General features: G+C 38.4%; 1 pseudogene across 1 annotated transcript in view; it reads left to right on the top strand.

The window, feature by feature from the left end:
• LOC114297197 (ATP-dependent 6-phosphofructokinase 3-like) overlaps positions 1-21,388 on the top strand; it is a 67,758-nt pseudogene that overhangs the window by 41,415 nt on the left and 4,955 nt on the right. The window contains exons 6-10 of the transcript XR_014366778.1: positions 3,934-4,092; positions 4,281-4,334; positions 11,082-11,150; positions 11,274-11,403; positions 11,614-11,879. The product of XR_014366778.1 is annotated as an ATP-dependent 6-phosphofructokinase 3-like (transcript). The remainder of the gene's footprint in view (positions 1-3,933; positions 4,093-4,280; positions 4,335-11,081; positions 11,151-11,273; positions 11,404-11,613; positions 11,880-21,388) is intronic.

The following is a 21,388-nucleotide window of genomic DNA, read 5'->3' as shown; positions in this document are numbered from 1 at the left end:
GGGTGACGGACACAATCACTGCCAAGGTTTCAGGCCATTGGGGTGACGGACACAATCACTGCCATGGTTTCAAACCATTGGGGTGACGGACACAATCACTGCCAAGGTTTCAAGCCATTGGGGTGACGGACACAATCACTGCCAAGGACTCAAGCCGTTGGGGTGACGGACACAATCACTGCCAAGGTTTCAAGCCATTTGGGGTGACGGACACAATCACTGCCAAGGTTTTAGGCCATTGGGGTGACGGACACAATCACTGCCAAGGTTTCAAACCATTGGGGTGACGAACACAATCACTGCCAAGGTTTCAGGCCATTGGGGTGACGGACACAATCACTGCCAAGGTTTCAAACCATTGGGGTGACGGACACAATCACTGCCAGGGATTCAAGCCATTGGGGTGACGGACACAATCACTGCCAAGGACTCAAGCCGTTGGGGTGACGGACACAATCACTGCCAAGGTTTCAAGCCATTGGGGTGATGGACACAATCACTGCCAAGGTTTCAAGCCGTTGGGGTGACGGACACAATCACTGCCAAGGACTCAAGCCGTTGGGGTGACGGACACAATCACTGCCAAGGTTTCAAGCCGTTGGGGTGACGGACACAATCACTGCCAAGGTTTCAAGCCGTTGGGGTGATGGACACAATCACTGCCAAGGTTTCAAGCCGTTGGGGTGATGGACACAATCACTGCCAAGGACTCAAGCCGTTGGGATGACGGACACAATCACTGCCAAGGTTTCAAGCCGTTAGGGTGACGGACACATTCACTGCCAAGGATTCAAGCCGTTGGGTTGAAGGACACAATCACTGCCAAGGATTCAACCCATTGGGGTGAAGGACACAATCACTGCCAAGGATTCAAGCCACTTATTGCCATTAGGCTAGAAGGGGCAATGATACCTGCAAACAAACTCTGACGCCTTGCGTGTTGCCTGCAAAAGAGGGAAAAAGACGTGAGCTACTGAAAAAAAATAATAATAATAATAAAAAAAAATCGTAATTCGTACGATTAAAATTCATTCGCACGAATCACGAGGGGCAAGGCTGATTTGACTTTTAACAAAAAAATTGGCCAATTGTACAAAGGGCTGCTACTAATACAACATAAAATAAAAGGTAGCAGGCTTAAAAAAAAAAGTCTGTTTGTATTTGGGTTTAGCAAAATCTGCTAAATAAACAAATATTTGCTGCTAAAAGAAAAAAAAAAAAAGTCTGTTTGTATTTGGGTTTAGCAAAATCTGCTAAATAAACAAATATTTGCTACTACAAAAAAAAATAGCAGGTTTTTTTTTTCTTTAAACAAGAAAAGTCTTTGTTTGGGCTCATAGTTAGCCAAAAAAAAAAAGCATGGTATCCATGAAGCTAGTATGGGAATTAAAAAAAGGCAACTTGTGTTGGTTTGTTCTTCAAAAAAAAAAAAAAAAAAAAAAAAACACTTTGTTTTGGCCTACTTAGATTTATGGTCTACAAAAAAAAAGGGTTTTTTTTAAAAAAAAAAAAAAAAAAAAAACCGGTCCCAATTTGGTGCACACTGTTGGAATACATCTTTAACCCAGCCTAATAGCTCAGATGCCCTCTTGCATGCCCAGCACCTAAAAGCATCTCACCGGGAACAGCTCCACTCTTAGAAGGGAACTTGATTCTGTGAGTAGGATCTTTGGGAGAAGAGAGATATCAGGGGGTTCGATGATATGAATCTGAGGAACCATCATCATCAACCACTGGCCCCGCTCTAAAGTCTGGGGACATGATCCATAGTCCTCAAACAAACCCTCCATCCCAAAAAAAAAAAAGAAAAAAAAAAAGAAGGCTTTGTGACAAGGACTTTGTTTGGCCTATTTAGATTCATAGTCTTAAAAAAAAAAAAAAAAAAAAAAAGGTTTTTTTTTGTTTTTTTTTTTTTAAAATAAATTATTATTTGTTGTTATAATAAAAACTGTCTGTGTTCATATTTGGGTTACAAAAAAAAAAAAACATACCTAATATGAAAAGATCCTTGTGTATTCCTTAACGTACTCTTTTTGCTGGAAGGAGAGGAGAGAGAATGGCTGGACTTACCAAACTATGTGCACAATAACGTGTGCAAGGCAGAGTATTTGTAGAGCAAAGGGTTTTGCTTGAATGTGTCTCTCTAAGAAGGATAGTTTATATAGGATTGAAGTCTTGTTCCAAGAGTTCCAGGTTTATACAAAAACAGTTTTGTGTAAAGCCCTATCCCACAAGGATTCTAAAAAAAAATATATATATATATATATAAAAAGAGGTTGTATATTTTTGAGATTGTGGAGCTTACAAAGGTGAAGTCTACAAAAAGAGCCCATACAACAGCCAGCCCATAAAAAAAAAAAAAAAAAAAAATTAGGAGATTCTTTCAAAAAGAAAAGTAAGCCCACACGGAATGAAGAAAGAGGCCCAATTAAAAAATAATGGCCTAGAAAAGGAAAGGTCCATGATGGTCTAGAAAAAATCCATGATGGCTTACAAAAAAATCTATTGTAAAAAAAATAAAAATGTGGCAAGTTGGAGACCCACAAAAGAAAAGGCCCAATTAAAAAAAAATGGTGGCCTAGAAAAGTAAAGGTCCATTGTATAGAAAAAAGTGGCAAGTTGGAGGTCCACAAAAGGAAACGTCCAATTAAATCTTGGACCTTACTCATGACCCTTAAAAAAAAAAAAAAAAAAAAAATCAAGTCCACAAAAAGGACCCATACAACAGAAGTAACTGGCCCATGGACTATAAAGGGCAATTAACCCTTTATTTTTTTAAAAAAAAGATCAAGTCCACAAAAAGGACCCATGCAACAAAAGTAAAAAGGCTCATGAAAAAGCTGTCAATCCTAAAAAAAAAAAAAAAAAAAAAAGAGGCTAGGGACCAAAGCAAAGAAATAATCCCATCCGAGACCTAAAAATCATTCAGATAAAAGTTCCAAATTGTCGTGACTCGCACAGTTAAAAAAATTTCACTTGTGCAAGTCACGAGGGGCATTTGTTGGCACATAAATTTTAAACCAAATTTATGTTTAAATTTCAAATACAGTCAATGACACACATAGAGCCTACGATAAGATTGTTGTAGGCAATCACTTCCCAAAATGATTAACTTGCTCCGTTGAAGTGTATAAATAAAATAACGTCATATCTTAACGACGTTATTCAAGATGCTCAAATGACACGTGGAGCCTACGAAAGATGACACCTGTAGAGCCTACAGTAAGGACACCACACAGGATGAAACCCCAAAGATCAATCCGATTAATCAGATATACGATTAATTAGATAGCGCTATTATTCAAAATTTAAATGGCGCTATCATTCAATTTGAAATTCAAATATCATTCAGTTTGAAATTCAAATTGAAGATGAAGCATTCCTATCACCTGATGGCCCTCCATAAATATGAGGACCATCACACAAGACGGGGGAGGAGAAAATCAGAAGTGAAAAAGAAGAGAGAGAGAGAAAGAAATTGAGAGCTAAACAAATCGTTACAAGAAAGAAGAAGAGAAGCCAAGAGAACTCAAGAGCCTACGCTAATGGCGATGAATAGGTAAAGGGTTCCAAACCCAAACTGTATTTTGTATTCGAGGGTTCAAAACCCATAACAATCTCAATAAAATATTTCTTTTTTTTAAAAATTGTCTTTTGTTGTTTATTTTGTTCTTCATTAATCGGAGGTTTCATTTGTATAAATGTGCAATTAACGATCTGAAATACAGATCGGAAATAAGAACCTGCTATTCAAATAATCAACACTATTTAGTCCAAAAAACTAAACGGTGGACATTTGTAACATAAAATTTTAAAATGTGTTGAAACACTTCATGTTTTAAAATTTGTGTCTACACTGGTCTTAGCATAAATTCTGAGATATTTGCTGCTTGATTGAAATGTGCCCCTAATGAGGTTACTTTGTGTATGTAGGGGGGATACAGGGGTTTCTATTCCCGTAATACTATTCCTTTAACACCTAAAGTTGTTAATGACATTCATAAACGTGGGGGCACCATCCTTGGGACATCACGAGGGGGCCATGAGACATCAAAAATAGTTGACAGCATTCAGGACCGAGGCATTACTCAGGTATAGGAAAAGAATTTATTATTTCGATTTTGTATCGTCTGTTTATTTTTGATATTGTGAAAGGTCATTGTGCATGTGTAAACACTGAATATATGTATGTGTATATATTTAATTAAGTTCACAGTGCATAGGTCATGTTGGCATTGCAGAAAATTCCAATCCATGGATGGTGACTTTTTATATTTCAGGTTTACATAATTGGAGGAGATGGAGCTCAAAAAGGGGCTTCTGTGATTTTTGAGGTAGTGTAATTTGACTAGCTTTGACACTAGACTGCACTTCAGATATTTAAATCTAATGCAATCCAATGAAAAACAAGAATCAAATTGAGAGAGAGAAGAAAAATGCCCCAATTAGGGGTAAAAACCCCAAGGGCAAGAGAGCGAAACCAAGCTATACTCTAATCACAATGTATATTATTTATTCCAAAAAAAATTAGTACAATGGGTATTACATCACCTATTTATAGACTAGAACTAAGCTACAACTAGTAGTCCATGTAATCATACACTAATAGGATATTGTGTTCAGTATCATCTTACTATCGGGTTTTGTGTAGGGGTGTGGACGAGGAGTTTCCTTGGTGGTGTGTTTGGGTAACATTTATGCTGTCAAAGGTGGTACTTTTTGTGTGGATGACATCTTATGGAAGGATTCTCGCTATTGATAATTTGGGTCGTCGTCATCATATTTTGGTAAATTGGTGTTGCATGTGCTATGGTGACGCAAAGTAAGTGGATCATTTGCTCATTCATTGTCCAGTGGCATCTCGTTTGTGGGAGCTTATTTTTTCTACTTTTGGAGTGGTGTGGGTTCAGCAAAAGGGGGTGTTGGAGGTTTTGTGTAGCTGGGGAGGGGGTGGGGTTGGGAAGAGGCGTGGGAAGGTGTGGGCTTTGGCCCCATTGTGCTTGATGTGGTTGGTATCGTTAGAACGGAATCGTCGTGTTTTTCAAAGGGTTACATGGCCAGCGCCATGTTAGAGAATAGGTTTTTTGAAGTTTTGTATAGTTGGGTGTCTAGGCGGGTAGATCTGGATTTGTTTGCTTTTTGGGATTTTGTAGATGGTTTGGTTGGTTATGTATTTGCCCTTGCTTGGGGTTATGGTTTTGTATTCTTTGGCATCTGCTTGATGCTTTTGGTAATAAATTTATTTATCAAAAAAAAAAACTCTAGATCGAAATCGCATCTCAAATTTGCATCAAAATCATGCTACGAAGTCAAATCCAAGTATATTATGAAGTTACAATCACGAATATATGCCAGATCAAATCCGAATGGAAAGAATAACTCGAAGAGGTCTCCCAATCCCAAGTATGTTGAACTAGAGAACCAATTCAACTCGAAATGTTCTCGAATTGGCTTAGGGTTTCAAATCTTGAGTCAAAGATCCAAAACAGAGTCAAAATTACAAGACCTAAAGGCTCGATTTCAACTTGTGTTCTTGAATTAGAGTCACGTTTCGCAACTTTAGGGTTCGACTCACTGCTTGGATTGAGAACTAAACTCTAGTGAACTTAAATTCTGCTTGATCAGTGGAATCGAAATGTAATAGGAAGGAACCAACACAGAATATATGCTCTGATACCAAATAATGAATCCAAATGCAAATCAAGAATCAAATTGAGAAAGAGAAGATAAATGCCCCAATTAGGGGTAACGCCCCTAAGGGCTAGAAAGAGAAACTAAGCTCTACTCCAATCACAATGTATGTTCTTTAATCCAAAAACACTAAGTACAATGGGTATTACATCACCTATTTATAGACTACAACTAAGCTACAACTAATAGGCCATGTAATCATACACTTAAAGGCACTTATTATACTACATCAAAATCTCTAATCTTGAGTAGGCTAAGGTGGTGTTTGATAATCTAATTCAACACTTACGAAATTATTGATTATTGATTTTAAGTTCAATTTTAGTTGATTAAATCATGAATAAACGATCAACACATGAACAACAGATTTTACGTGCAAAACCCAATAGGGTAAAAAATCATAGTCCCAACACTCAAAGAAAATCCACTATGATCAAAATATATACACAAAGTTGAGAGGACTTATAACCTTCACCTAGGTTTGTCTAGCACAATGTTTTGTAGTAACTCCTACGAGCACAATATGACCTAGTTAGCCTTCTTGATCTTTAGGAGTCCATGAAGCTTTAGGTCCGATCTCCCTTCACGAACGGCTCTAATTACCCAATCGGCCAAGGGTGTAGAGCGAATGATGCAAGAATGTAAAGCATTTTATGGGCTTTTGAAACTCAACTCTCTATAGTGAGAATGTATTTTTCTATGAAAACACAATTGTTCAGATACCTAAATTTGGGTTAAGAAAAGCTTTTTATAAAAGAAAAAGGATTTCTAAAACAAACAAAATTAGGTATAGGAAAAAGGTAGAAGAGCGATTGATCGTATACGCTAGAGCGATTGCTCAGTCCAATAGGGTTTGGTCGCCTTTCAATCACAAGGTTCTGTTTTTCAAAGCATAGCGGTTGATAAGTGATCGATCTCCAACGGTGATTGATCGCTTACCCAATGCGATCGATTGCTATGTTTAGGAAAACATATTTTGCACATGATTTTAAAACCCCAAGGGGTGGGGTTGGTGACAAGGTCTTGGGTCTTGGGGTTGGTTGTAGGATGTTCCGGGGGTACCCAAGCGCACCTAACAGTTCAGACTCCCGATTTCTAATATGATATCACTAGTGTAGTGTGAAACAAAAAATGAGAGTCCAAATTTAGCAACTTTATAGAAAATCTATTTATTGCAAAATATGCCAAAAATAGACTGCATCATCAGATCTCAAAGTCGTCACCTAATCTTTTTGGGAAAATTAGGAAATTCGTGACTCGTGCCAAAGGTCACTGTTTGTTATAACCAAAGATATCTCAGTTCAGAACCTTAGGTATGAGGGGGGAAGGTTATGAATTGAGCACTCCCGCTTACCCGATCAAAATATCGGCCTCTATTAAGCCATGATATGAGTTTTATAGACACTATATGCTCATGTTCTAATTTATTAAATAATGCTAGAAATTACTATGTGAAGCAATCAAGTATAGATCATGTTGCTCACTTTGGTTATGCTTTGATTTCATGTATTTAAAAAAAAAAAAGCCTTTTTGTACAACTCAAAGAAAACTAAGTTCACACACATGACCATCAATAACATTCCAACTCAAGCAACACAACCTCCATCCACTGGCATTCATACAAATATTCCAAATAAGCAAGTAGCCACATGGTATACTGTCGGACATAGTAGAATAACAGACATACACATGATACTAAAACTAGAAATGCTCACCTAGTACTCATCCATGGCAAGCCCCAAAAGTAATATGCCATAAACATATGCATGATCCTATATGAAAATATCGAATGCAATACATAAAGATCCGGCTACTAATACATGACATGTGAATCATCTCAAAATATGAGGTAGCATACATAATTACGTTTCAAATGATAATTTCCACAAATGTAGATGAGCCGAATCCATATGCATGAAAAGTGGATGCAAGGCATGGATATGATAAATAAAACATGATGCCATCTACAGATATGGTAAGCATGAAAATAAAAGGGATAGAAAGAAATGGAGGATGGAAGTTATTACAACAATCCTTTACGATGAAAGGAATAGAAGGTGTGGGGTTGGAAGTTATTACAACAATAAATTGATTCAGCAAAACAAGAGTTGAATCTAACAATCATATGAAAATAGAAAAGAAAAGATGTAATAGAAGCTACGCGTGCCTAGGAGATCATCTGCCAGAAATCGCCCTATTCTGCTCTATTTTGCCTGGAAAAGTCATCTAGCTAGACAAATAAATGGTTTGGCCAGATGAAATAATTGTTGGCCGTACCATTTATCTGGTCGGCCGTATGAACAGATTTGGAAAACCCTATTTTGTGCGGCAAAGACAAAACAGAACAAACAAAACATTTCCAAAGGATGCTCATCCTTTTTACTCCTTCCTATCATAAAGATGTTGAAGGAAGATGTAGATAGGCCTCATCCAACATCCAACAGCAAAATATGCTATGTAACTTGTGCAAAAGCTATAAAATAGACAGACGCTAATATGTACAGGAATGAAAGCAAAAAAGAAATACAAGCCAAAAAAATAGATAGAAACATGCATTCATCTCTTTGTATATAAGGGTAAATTAATGCTCAAATCTATGGGGATCAAATGGAGAGCAGATTGCCACCATTTCTAAGGTGAAACGTCGTAAAGCTAATGAAAACTCTATAGGGCTTCTAAGAAAGTAGGGAAGAAGAGAGTAGCAATACATATAACTTATCAAAATAGTTGAAGACTCATCTTCTTGGTCATGGAACAAGGATGTAAAATCCACTTTCATGTTCAAAATTGATTAAGAAAAGAGGTTTCAGCACTTTTGATGAGGAAACTCTTATAGCTTCAAAGAAAAGAAGGAGAGAAAGAGAGATAACAAACCACAAATTCTCATCAAGATTGTGGATTGAATCACATTGATCAAAACACTGGGATGATGCAAAGGAGGTAAGAAAGTGCAATAAAGTGAAGAGATTACACTATCTAACAATTCTATAGGTTGAGCTATCCATATCCAAAGCTAAAATACATATTTAAGTACAAGAAAGCAATAAATTACAACATTTATAAGGGGTGGCTGAGCCATCCACATCCCAAAGCTAAAAGATTACATTGAAACAAACATAAATTATACTACAACACTATGGAGGTGGCTGAGCCATCCACATCCCAAAGAGGATCACAAGTATAAACAACAAAAAGCTATGGAAATAGAGAGAAGAAAAAAAAAAGAAAAGAAGAAAGGGATGAGAAAAACTTCAATGCTTACCTTTCAAAGCAAGGAAGAGTTTTTGATTACCAAACTTGCTTCCAAACATCCTCAAGGTTTTCGGATATGGCTTCTATCTATTGAAAATATCTCCAAAAATATCTCCACAAAATATCTCTGCAAAATATCTCCGAAAAATATCTTTGAAAATATCTCCGAAAATATCTCACGTGCATGGAAGCTAATTTCCCAGAAAATGGTCTGTTTTTCAGACAACTTATCCGGTCGGCACACTTTTAAGCCGGCTGACCACTTTTCATCCAGCCATAGGTTTTTTGTACAGCCAAACAGAAAAAGCATACGGCCAGATTGAATATTGTACTGCAAGATAGTTTTGAAGGGAAAAACAGGGTTTTCCAAAGAATTATCCTCCTTCCACTCATTTCCACTTTGACCTTTGCTCGGTTTACTTGAAAAGCATAACACTTGGAATTTGAAATGTGAGCCTCATAACATTGTAGAAATGTTTGGAATTACACAACCAAAAGATTTTAAAAAACGATGGGTTTTTACAAAAAGAAAAGGTCAAAAATAGTTTGGTTAAAATGGGTGTAAGGTTGTGATTAAAGCTTGAATCAGGCTTTCCTGCAAAAGAATTCAAAAGATTGCACATTGCAACTTTCATCATCGGATGTTTGGAAGAAAGAGCCCAAGTCTTAGGGTCGGTCAAAATGGGGTGTGTACAAGTGTGCTCTCTGCAATGCTCAGGGATCGAAACCTCTTACGTGCTAACAATTTCTTGAGGCCATCGGACTGGGGAAAAATCCTTGAATTAACCATGGTGCACTTGTGGAAAACTCCTTGTCGAGGGCTGTGCATCCCTGGGGATTGGTCGGGCTTTGATCTGGACAACCTAGTGGCTAAAAAAAAATTTTGCCCAAGATTGTAAAACAAGGTTTTGGGAAACAATTAGAACTCTTTTTGTATAAAAACCTTTTTCAAAATGGTTGGAATATGTATGCAAATATTACCTGGATGGGTAAGGGATTGAATCTTTCAAACTTCTTGTGTGGGGCCGACGTAGCCTGTGCAATGACCAAAATATCCTAACATAGTTAAACTATCCTTAAATCCAATTTTGATCACCAAAAATAGACAATACAAAATATCATATTTCAACTTAAAACTAAATGAATTAAATGATAATCAATTAACTCCGTTTGATAACTATAATTGATATCACTTAAAAAATTAAATGCCTCTTAAAATGTCGGCTTGAAGTTCAAAAAAAATTTAAGTTATATGAAACTTACTTAATTCTGATTGAATTTATAAAATATTAAGCATAAGTATTGATATACACTATTATATACTCACTACCATTGCTACTACCGCCGCTGCCCCCACCATCATGCCACCGCCACTATCATTATTACTACCGCCACCTTCACTATCATTACTACTACCGCCACCTTCATCACAATTGTCATTGTTGTTATAAGTACTACCCTCATTTCACTACCGCCACCACACCACCACCATAATCCCACCACCACCGCTACTATTGCCTCCCCCACCACTACCACCACCACCACCACCACCACCACCACCACCTTCATCACCATTGTCATTGTTGTCATAAGTACCACAATCATTTCACCACCTCCACCATACCACCACCACAGTCGTCACTACCATTACTACCCACCACTACAACCTTTCACTTCCACAACCATTGCTACCGTTGTTACAACCACGATTATCATTCCACCACCACTAACACCCCTTTTTTATCTCCACAATATTACCCTTCCACCATCACCACAATTACTATCCCTTAATCTCCACACTATTGCCATTGGCGCCATAGCTAATGTCGCCGCAGCCTACACCACTACCAACTCACCATCACAATACAAAAATTGTAAGATATACAATTTGAAAATAAAAATTTTCAAATTTGATCTTGTACATATTAAACAATTTGTTTTAATTTAGCACTTAATTTTTCTTCAAACAGTCTTTCAGCTTATGAAATTCAGTGCAATTTTCATTATTCAGTTTTATCAAACACCACCTACATTATTTTCTAATTTTGGAAAATGATATGATGTTTACGAACTCGAATAGCACTGAATTTTTTAGGGAGTCATAGTGAAGGTCATTTACATGACAATCTGCTATCCAGGAAATAAAAAGGCGTGGTTTAAAAGTTGCAGTGGCTAGAATACCCAAGACAATTGACAATGACATTCCGGTACTTCTCATGCCTTGCACAATCTCTTCATTGTGACAAATGTTGCCATAATTGAATGCAAAATGATAAATTAGTTACTATTCATGAAATATTTTCATGTCGATGAGAGTTCGCCTGATTCAGGTTATAGACAAGTCCTTCGGTTTTGACACCGGTGTTGAGAAGGCTCAACGGGCTATCAATGCAGCTCATGTTGAAGCTGAAAGTTTTGAGAATGGCGTTGGTGTTGTCAAGTTAATGGGCCGCTGCAGTGGTAAGTCTTCTTCCACTAGTTTTGCTTCCTGCACTGACTGATTCCACCATTAACTTCCTCCCCTCCCCTCCTCTCCTCCAAAAGTGTAGATGATTTTACGTGAAATCCACATTTTCTTGCTTTGAAAGGCATGCCATATTTGTGGTTAAAAAATATCTCGAGAAGTTACTTCTGGTTTCTTGATGTAGTTCATATTTAATACTCATACAGGATTCATAGCAATGTATGCCACTCTTGCCAGCCGAGATGTGGATTGTTGCTTAATTCCAGAATCACCCTTTTATCTGGAAGGACCAGGTGGACTTTTTGAATTTATGGAGAAAAGACTCAAAGAAAATGGGCATATGGTTATTGTAATAGCTGAAGGTGCTGGACAAGAGCTTCTTTCTGAAAGCATGCACACCATGAACCAGCAAGATGCATCAGGAAACAAGCTACTTCAAGATGTTGGGTTGTGGATATCTCAGAAGATCAAGGTATCTGCACATCCGTATACTGGTTGCCATATTGTCTTCCATGTCTGGTTGGTTTGTAGGTGCATGTGTGTGGTATCAGTGTGCATGTATTTACGATACTAACTGATTCCTGAATTTATTTAAAGCTCATGAATGATATGTTACACATTGAGAGATATATTTGCATAATACTTGAATATCTTACTGCCAAGAAGGAGCAAGCAATGGAGCTATCTTTGAGTCACTGTTACCCACTTGGGTTTTGCTCTATTCATTTTGTTACCACTCGGTAGCACCATCACTGCTACCCACTGGCCCTGAAGAAAAATGGCACCCATATGAAATGTAGCCCTTTGTTTTAATGATGTCAATGGGACATAGCGTGTAACGGTCCTCATTCTTAACCCGAAGTAAGTAAATCCAAGTCACTTGGGAATAACAACCAATAAAGGTGACAAACCACCAATACCTAGAAGTAGAAATTATAGGTGAAGGCGCCCACACATCAGTATGAGTAAGCATAAAAGGAAAAATAATTCTTTTATTAACTGAAAGATAACAAGTAGTTTATGCTTGGCAAGTTCACAAGCATCACAAACAAAATTATTCCTAGGACAATCTTAAACTAATGAGGGAAAAAGCTTTTCTAAAATTCTAATTGAAGGATGACCCACACAACGATGCTGCTGATGAAGAAGATGAAGGGAGGAGCCAGTAGTCCATTGAAGAGCCTAAACAAAGGACAAAGACAAGGAAAGAGAGATGGCATCCAAAAAGTATAATCCACCTTGTGCTCTGCCACTATCAATCGTTTTTCCCGTAGCCAGTTCTTGAAAAACACAATGAGTAGGAAAAAAGATTACAGAGTAATTTAGTAAAGTAGTAAAGTAGTAAGGGCTACTAACAGAAAGTAAGTAGAAAAATTAGGAACATGAAGAACAAATGAAAGAGAGAGTAAATATGAACAATGAACTAAATCTTTGCTAGATACAGAGGATAAAGTACCACCAGCCACTCTAATCTTATCCCATCCAAAACAAGGAGAATAAGAATGGAAAAGACTAGAGGCACCTGTCACGTGGTTGGTAACACCAGAATCAATAATTCAAGAACGTGACGAGGACGTATTAAGGGCACTAGCAAGAATACCTGTGTGAGGAAAGTTGGAAGAAGCAGGGGAAGAAGGAACTATGGTAGGCGAGGAATCAAGCTGAGCCATCAATCGCCTGAGAGTGTGTAGCTTATCTTGGGAAAGAGTACTAGTGTCACCAGAAGTACTAGCAGTGATCTCAGACACGTGGGAAGAACTGCACCACCACCACCATGGCCACGTCCTCGAGTAGGACGATCATTCAATTTCCAACAATGTTCCCTATCATGTTTGTCTTTCCCATAATTATCACTTCAATTTATCCCAATCTACCAGGGTACACTTATTGCCAAACTAACTGGACTTGGTGTCTCGTGGATTAGGAGTAACAACCAAAGCCGAGCAATCTTAAATAGAGGTATGGCACTACTTTGCCTCTCCTCTTGCTGAACAAGAGCATAAGCCTCGCGCAAGGGACCATCATTAGTAGGTTGAGGGAGGGCACCAGTAATATAGCCAATCAAACAACGGGCAACGATAACAAGACAATAGGAGCATAAACAAATCAAGTAGTTGGTACCATTAAGTTTAACGGGACTAATTGAAGAGAGGGACTATCACCAAGAGTCACGACATGATTCATCACACTCCTCTCATTGGCCTTAGGTTCTTTACTCTCACCTTCAGCCATGGAAGATCAGAGGCCACACAACTACTCACGGATGCAGCAATACAAAGAGAGACATGTCCAAAAAATAAACTGGAGACAAGAAGGCACCTCTTGAGTCAAAAAATAGTGGAAGGGCAAAGCAAACAAAACTACCAGAAGCTGAGAACCTGAAGTAAACAATGTCTAACAACACAGGTAAATGGATAGAAATATCAAGAAAACTTCAAAACGAGGACATCAGAGCCATCCATGCTTCCGGTCGACTCCCTGGGAAGAGATGAGAAGAAGGACAAACAGCTGGAAGAGGCTCAATCAAGGGATTCTTAAAAAATCACCCGTTTTTCCAAAAAAAAAAATTGATCAAAAAATTTAAATAAAGTCATAGTGAATTAGCCCATCACTAGTCGATCAATATCATGGTGGAATTTTTATTTTTTATTTTATTTTTACGATTGCTATAGGCAAAAAAAGAAGGAAAAAGAAAACAGGAGAAGAAAAATCTTCAAGGAGGAAGATCTAGCTCTGATACCGCGTTAATTTTACAGAAGAAGAAGAAGGGGGGAGAGAGAGAGTACAGTTGAAGCAAAGATAATACTCAATGATTAAAGGGTTCTCCTCTTAGACACATGTATCCATAATAGACACAAATTACGTAAGTACCAAAAATACCCTTAACTCAAATAACACTAACACTTAACATGTGGCAAGCCTGGGCATCTTCCAGCATAGTGCAGGTCTAAGGGAGTCAGAAGTCAGCCGTCATCACAATAATTTCAGGGGCTGGGTGAGAGATGACCTTTTCAAAGTGGTGGATCTAACCAGAGGCAAAATAATAGTGAAGATGGGACTAATCTGGGGCAGACATCTCGTAATGGGACTCAAGAGCAGAAGTCAGCTACTCCGGGGCGTGTATATGCTCTCACTAGAGAAGAGGTTGAGGCTACGCCATTTGTGGTGCAAGGTACACTCTTTATATCATCAGTACCTGCCAGAGTTTTATTTGATTCTACACCTCGAATAACATGAACTTAGGTATTATTTAATAACGGTGAGTTAGGTTAGGTCGTGTGAGTACGCTCTAGCTTGGGCTTGCTTTGTTTATTATCCTTTTTAGTCACTTCTGAGTGAGTAATGACATGTAATTTTCTTACTTGGTCCAGAGCGCTAGTTGGATTGTTTTATTTTTTAGGAGGATTGCATTGTGCCTTTGTTAGGTGAGTAGTTGTATGCTACGTATTTTTATAAATTTCCCTTACCCTAAACTATTTGGAATGTGAATTGTTATGTCGTGACTAAACTACCTTGGTAAATTTATTATTGGGTCATTGGAACTAAGCTATTCTTGAACATGTGTAAACTTGGCATACAATAAACTATTTATTATGGGCTCATGCTTGTAATAGTGAACTATCTTGTTTATGAAACTGAATCATTTTGATTATATTGGAGCCATATATGAAAGCCCAGGGAACTTATTCCACTCTGTGTGGTGACTTTGGCCACTAGGGAACATATCTGCGTTAGGCTAAGGTCTTGGTGCCCACGGCCGGTCATGCCTTTGATTTGGGGTGTGACAATTGTGGTATCAAAGATGTAGGTTTATTGAATTACATATCTTGCATTTTATTAATCTAGATGAGGTATGAGTCCCCAGTCCTTAGTAGTGTGTGGTTGAGTCAAAACAACAGGAAATTACCAAAATACCAAAAACAATCAGCTAGGGGGTCACCCCCCCTGACCCCCCATCCATTGGACCCAAGTCTCAATGTACAGTACTTATCAAGGTCCGCAAGACCCAACAGAGTGCATTTGCAATGCAACTAGTCACTGGGCAGCTAACCATGAGGTACCCCTCTTCTATTCCTCCTTTAGTATGTTGAATATAGAAATTAGAGTACATAGAATCTTTTTATTTTTAGTATTATGTATATAATATGTGATTTTGTCAATCATTGATTTAGTATCGTTTCCTAAATTGTATTATGAATCTATTATATATACATGGACTCTACCTCATTCATGGGAAAGCCAAATAATTTTTTTCATTCTTTTTGGTATCAGAGCTAGGTTAAGTACCTAGTAATTTTGCTTCACTGGTCGGCGGCGGCAGCCTTGCCTTGGCCGCCCGCTGGACCTCAACCCATTCCACTGCCATATTTGCTTTCAGTATCACTTCGTGATAATTTCTTCCTCTATCCACTAGTTTATTAATATCCCAAATATCTGTCATATTTTTTTTTTACTCGCAATCCATTTTTTTGTGTTTCTGTTCCACTTTGTCTTTCTCTTTATTTCAACCTCAAATGGGTTTCTATCTTCAAACCTATTTGAGTTTGAGCGGTGAGCATGGTGATATACCATGTGAACCACCTAAGTCGCCTCATTTGGTGCACAACCCAAGTCGCCCCCTTTGGCGCACAACTCAAGTCGCCCCCTTGGCACACCACCTAAGGCGCCCTCCCTAGCGCACTTTCTAATAAGCCGTCCCTTAGTGCACTCAGTCATCTATTGCCATCATCGTTCAACACCACGTTATAAGTACCAGTGTGTGCCACACTTGCTAGTTTGTCATCCAGTTCTCTACATCGATTTGGCACGACCCTTTTAAACTGTTTCGACATTGATTCCGGTTAATCTCTACAGCGGTCCGACATGACCCCTTAAACTGTCCTGACATTGATTCCAGTTAGTTCCTACAACGGTCCAGCATGACCCTGTAAATTGTCCCAACATTGATTCTGGTTAGTTCCTGCAATGGTCCGGCATTCTAACCAGTTTCTGCAATGGTTCAGCATGACCATAAACTATCTCCCAACATTAGCTCCAGCCTCTAATGCCGACCAGGGTCTTGTTGGCTACCGACCAAGGTGTTTCTTGGCCATAGATGCTTCAGCAACTCTTCTAGGGCAATTCGGTCCCTCTTTTTTTTTTCCCTTTCTAGGGTGTGGTGCTGATGTATTAAGCACTTTTTGGCCTTTTTATTTAGTGGACTACCAGATTTGATCGGTAGCATTTATTTGGACTAACCGTTGAGTTTTTTCCAGCTTCTTCCAGTCATCCATTGCCAAGCTACAATTGTTGAATATATTCACACCAGCTTGAGGGAGATTGTTGAATATAGAAATTAGAATACATAGAATCTTTTTGTTTTTAGTATTATGTATATAATCTGTGATTGTGTCAATCACTAATTTAATATTGTTTCTTTATTTATATCGTTTCCTAAATTGTATCATGAATCTATTATATATACATGGCCTCTACCTCATTCATAGGAAAGCCAAATAATTATTTTCATTGTTTTGTGCCAACTACTGTCTCAGCTGCAGGTACTGTTCCCCCTGCTGCACCACCTATTGCTCTAGTTGCCTCAGTAGCACTAGGGGTTGTTCCTTCCTGTATACGATATTGTAAGTTTAGAGAAGAGAAAGAGATAGGGAATGAGTGAGACCTCATCCCCTTTTATATTAAGAATAAAGCATAATTACAAGAGTGCCATAAGGCATGAATTATAGGCCAGCTTATTATAGCCAATGACATCAATAAAACAAATCATAATAAAATATGTGAATATAATTTCCTTATTCTAACACTCCCCCTCAAGCTGGTGCGAAGATCTCTCTCATGCCTAACTTGTTGAAAATGTCATGAAATGATTTGCTTCCTATTCCTTTGGTGAGAACATTTGCTAGTTGATCTCCAGTCTTCACAAATGGAGTACATATGGTGCCACTAGTGAGCTTTTCCTTTATGAAGTGCCTATCAATCTCCACATGCTTGGTTCTGTCATGTTGAACTGGGTTATGGGTTATGTTGATCACTGCCTTATTGTCATAGTACAATCTTATGGAATCAGTCTAACGGATCCCCAAGTCACTCAACAATAGTCTAATCCATAACAACTCACATACACCCTATGCCATAGCCTTTAATTCTGCCTTAGCATTAGATCTAGCAACCACATTCTGTTTCTTACTTAGCCATGTGGCAAGGTTGCCTCCAACAAATGTGCAATATCCAGAGGTTGATCGTCTGTCAGTGATTGATCCAGCCCAATCCGCATCAGTAAATGCCTCCTCACCAAGATGTCCATGTTTCGAGAAATAGAGACCCTTTCCAAGAGAAGTCTTCAGGCACCTCGGAATTCTCATACCTGCCTCTAGGTGGGAAGTTCTGGGAGCATGCATAAATTGGCTAGCTATGCTTACTGCAATGGCAATATCTAGATGCGAGTGGGATAAGTATATGAGCTTGCCCACTAGCCTCTGGTATCTCCTCCTATCCACTGGCTCTCTCCCTTGATCTTCAATTAGTTTCTGGCCCGGTTCTAGAGGTGTTTCACATGGTCTACCCCCAAGCATTTCAGTTTCCTTTAGCAAGTCAAGTACATACTTCCTCTGGCATATGAAGATGCGACCAAGAAATATTTCAAATTACCCAAGTCTTTGATTTCAAACTCCTTGGCTAAGTTGTGAGAATATATTGTGTATATTCTCAATTTGGGATGATCGTGTATATTAGGAATTAGGAAAGATTGTGGTGTAAATATTTGAATTGGCTGTATTTCCCTTTTCAATCATAGGTTTAGGGTTATACAACTAATGAACTCTTTGTAAATAAGATACAATTGAATATACAAGTTTATTCAGAAACTTACATGGTATCAGAGCTACGTTCGTAACCCTAGCTGCTTGATTCATGAATTCTTCTTCTGGTTTCTGAATCACGAATTGATTGAGTTCTCTCTCTCTCTCTCTCAATTCAGGATTATCATGGTCGGTTGAAGCTCTCTCTTCCTTGTTCCGTCTGGTTCGAAGTTCTAGTTCATCTGGTCAGTGTCATCTGCTCACGTGGTTCATAATTGAACTGTGTAAGTGGGATTTCTGGTTCGTCAAACTCGCCTAAAGCTTGCATCTCTTTTTCTGGTTCAGATTTCAATCACGACTCCCTCTCTCTAGGTCTGATCGTGATCATGAGTCTTTGACTCTCTGATTTTTTTTTTTTGGTTCATTATCTGTCTCTGCCTCAACGAAGTCGTGACATCATCTGGGTTCAGCTTCGGGGTCTCAGTCTCAGTCTCTGTTATTCGTAATCTCTCAGGATTGCGTTTTGATTGAAGCTCTCTGCTTTGTTGTTGGTATTGACGAAGCTCCCTAGCTCTTAGTCTTTGGTCTCGTCTCTGTTCTCTGGTCACTAAGCGCTCTCTCTCTCTCTCTCTCTTTGTATTGGTTCTCTGATCTTAGTCCACAAGGTTTTGTCCTTATTACACTTTGACCACATCAGTACCAGTGTGTGTATCATATTGTGTGATCTGGTTCTAGTTGTTTGGGATTATTATATGTTTTGACTCATCAGTTCCTAGTTTATTACACTCGAACCCCTCACCTCTCTGGTTATTACAATGTCTTTAGCCTTTGATGAATGTGCCTTTTGCTATTAGAGGGGTCATTGGAAGTATCATTGTCCCAAGAAGGGATGTCTGTCTGCCTTTTTCTTCTCAGCAATTTCCAATCCAATTTTGTGCCCCTCCTCCGAATATTTTTCAGCCTCCCACCGGTTCTATTGCATTTGCTCTAGCTTCTGATCCTGACCTGGCTTCCTTAATTACTTAGATTAGTCAGCTTTAGCATATACTGTCTACCTCCCAACCATCACCATCTGCCTCAATTGTTTCCTCTCTTCATTTAGGTTTGCTTGGGTCTTCTTCAGGTATCTTTTCGTCTATCTAAATTTTTGACTCTGGTACCTCTCATCATATGACTCACCATTTCTTCTTACTTCAAAATTGTACTCCCCCTCCCCTTCCTATTACTGTTAATGCTACTAATGAGCCTGATATGTCTGTTATATCTGTTGGGTTTGTCTTACTGTCTACTATGTCTGCTATTTCTATTTCATCTGTCATTTATGTTCCTCAGTTATCTGTCAATTTATTATCTAATCAGTCAGCTTGATGTTTCCAGTTTTGATGTTATCTTTTCTTCTTCTATCTGTTCTGTGCAGGATCGGATGTCCAAGTAGTAGATTGGGACTAGCCGTAGAGTTAGAGACCTCTATGTGGTGAAAAGCTTGCATTTGCCTATGACAACCTCTCTGATAGCCTTTTCCTCTTTTCAGTTAGATTCTTTGCTAAGAAGAAACTGAAACCGAGAGGTAGTGTGAGTCTTGGTGAAGAAGTCCGTAAGTTGCAAAGCCGAAGAGACAAAAGGAAGCAAGATAGAGCCAGACTGCAGGTGTTGTCGGACAAAGTGACAATCAATTTTAATGTGTTTCGTCCGTTCATGGAAGACAGTATTGTGGGCAATCTAAATAGCACTACGGTTGTCACAATAGAGGGAGGTCAGAGAAGACTGCGAGACACCCAAATCAGATAAGAGACAACGAAGCCAAACAATCTCAGCAGTAGAATGAGCCATAGCACAGTACTCAGCTTCGGCAGTAGAGGGAGGAATAACAGTTTGTTTCTTGATTTTCTAAGGGATCAAGGAATCGCTAAGAAACATACAGAAACCAGACGTGGACTTACAATCAATAACATTACCAGCCCAATCAGAATCAATATAGGCCACCAAATCCAGATAGGAAGTAGAGGACAATAGTGAACCCTGAAATATAGTATTGCGGAGATAGCGAAGAATCCGAACCAATGCAGCCCAATGTGTGGAGTGAGGAGCAGAAACAAATTGGCTAACCATATGAACAGCATAGGTAAGATCAGGACGAGTAACTCTCAAATAGACAAAGCAACCCACAAGCTCGCGATATAAAGTGGGATCATCCAGAGGGACACCATCAGTAGAGTTGAGCTTCACATGAAACTCAGTAGGTATATCAGAAACCTTAGTATCAGTAAGACCAGCACAGTGAATGACCTCATTAAAATACTTAGCCTGAGACAGAAAATAACTAAAAAGAGGTAGACTCTTTTAGAGAGCTTTTCCTCTTTTAGAGAAGAGAAAGAGATAGGGAATGAGTGAGACCTCATCCCCTTGTATATTAAGAATCAAGCATAATTACAGGAGTGTTATAAGGCATGAATTATAGGCCAGCTTCTTAAAGCCCATTACATCAATAAAACAAATCAGAATAAAATATATGAATATAATTTCCTTATTCTAACAGATATATCCATCAAGTTCTTGAAAATCATACATTGGCAAATGTTCAAGAAGTATTGGTCTTATATTTATTTTTTAATAATAGACATGGCCAAGAAGTGATGGACATGTCGCAAAACGAGTGTCGGACAAGTGCCCGAAATTAAGATTTTTATTTTTACTCATGGACACGGAAAAAAAAGTATTAGATACGTGTCCTAGAGTGTTCGAGGACTGTTGGTGTCTGGCACGTGTCCTACACGGACACATCACCTTGTTAAAAGTGTCTGTGATTCTTATATATATAATGCGAACAAAAATAGAACTAAATTGTAATGAATTTATCACAAAGGATTAAATTTCTGCTGTAGCAATTATTTTGAATGGAAAATCTGAAGACTCGAAAATCTAACAGTGGTCAGTCCCCTTGGTGCAAGTGTTGCATTTCAAAATACAAAGTGAAATTGGCCTAATTACAAGGGGAGAAAATGTAATTTAACCAAAAATTATCATTGACAGTCAAGGAGATGTACTGAAGGAACATAACAAATCTAAAGCCTTAAGACTGTTGAAACTATAGTCTACATGGGTGTATCTGGGTTTTGTGTGCAACTATGTACTTTGTATCAACCTATATTATTTAGGTAGTCAGCCTCCTGCTTATTTTGCTTTT

This window comes from Camellia sinensis, chromosome 4 (assembly GCF_055761805.1).
Source record: "Camellia sinensis isolate YWXY chromosome 4, ASM5576180v1, whole genome shotgun sequence".
Classification (NCBI taxonomy): domain Eukaryota; kingdom Viridiplantae; phylum Streptophyta; class Magnoliopsida; order Ericales; family Theaceae; genus Camellia; species Camellia sinensis.
Note: the sequence above shows the minus strand (reverse complement) of the source record. Positions and strands in the feature narration are given on the sequence as shown.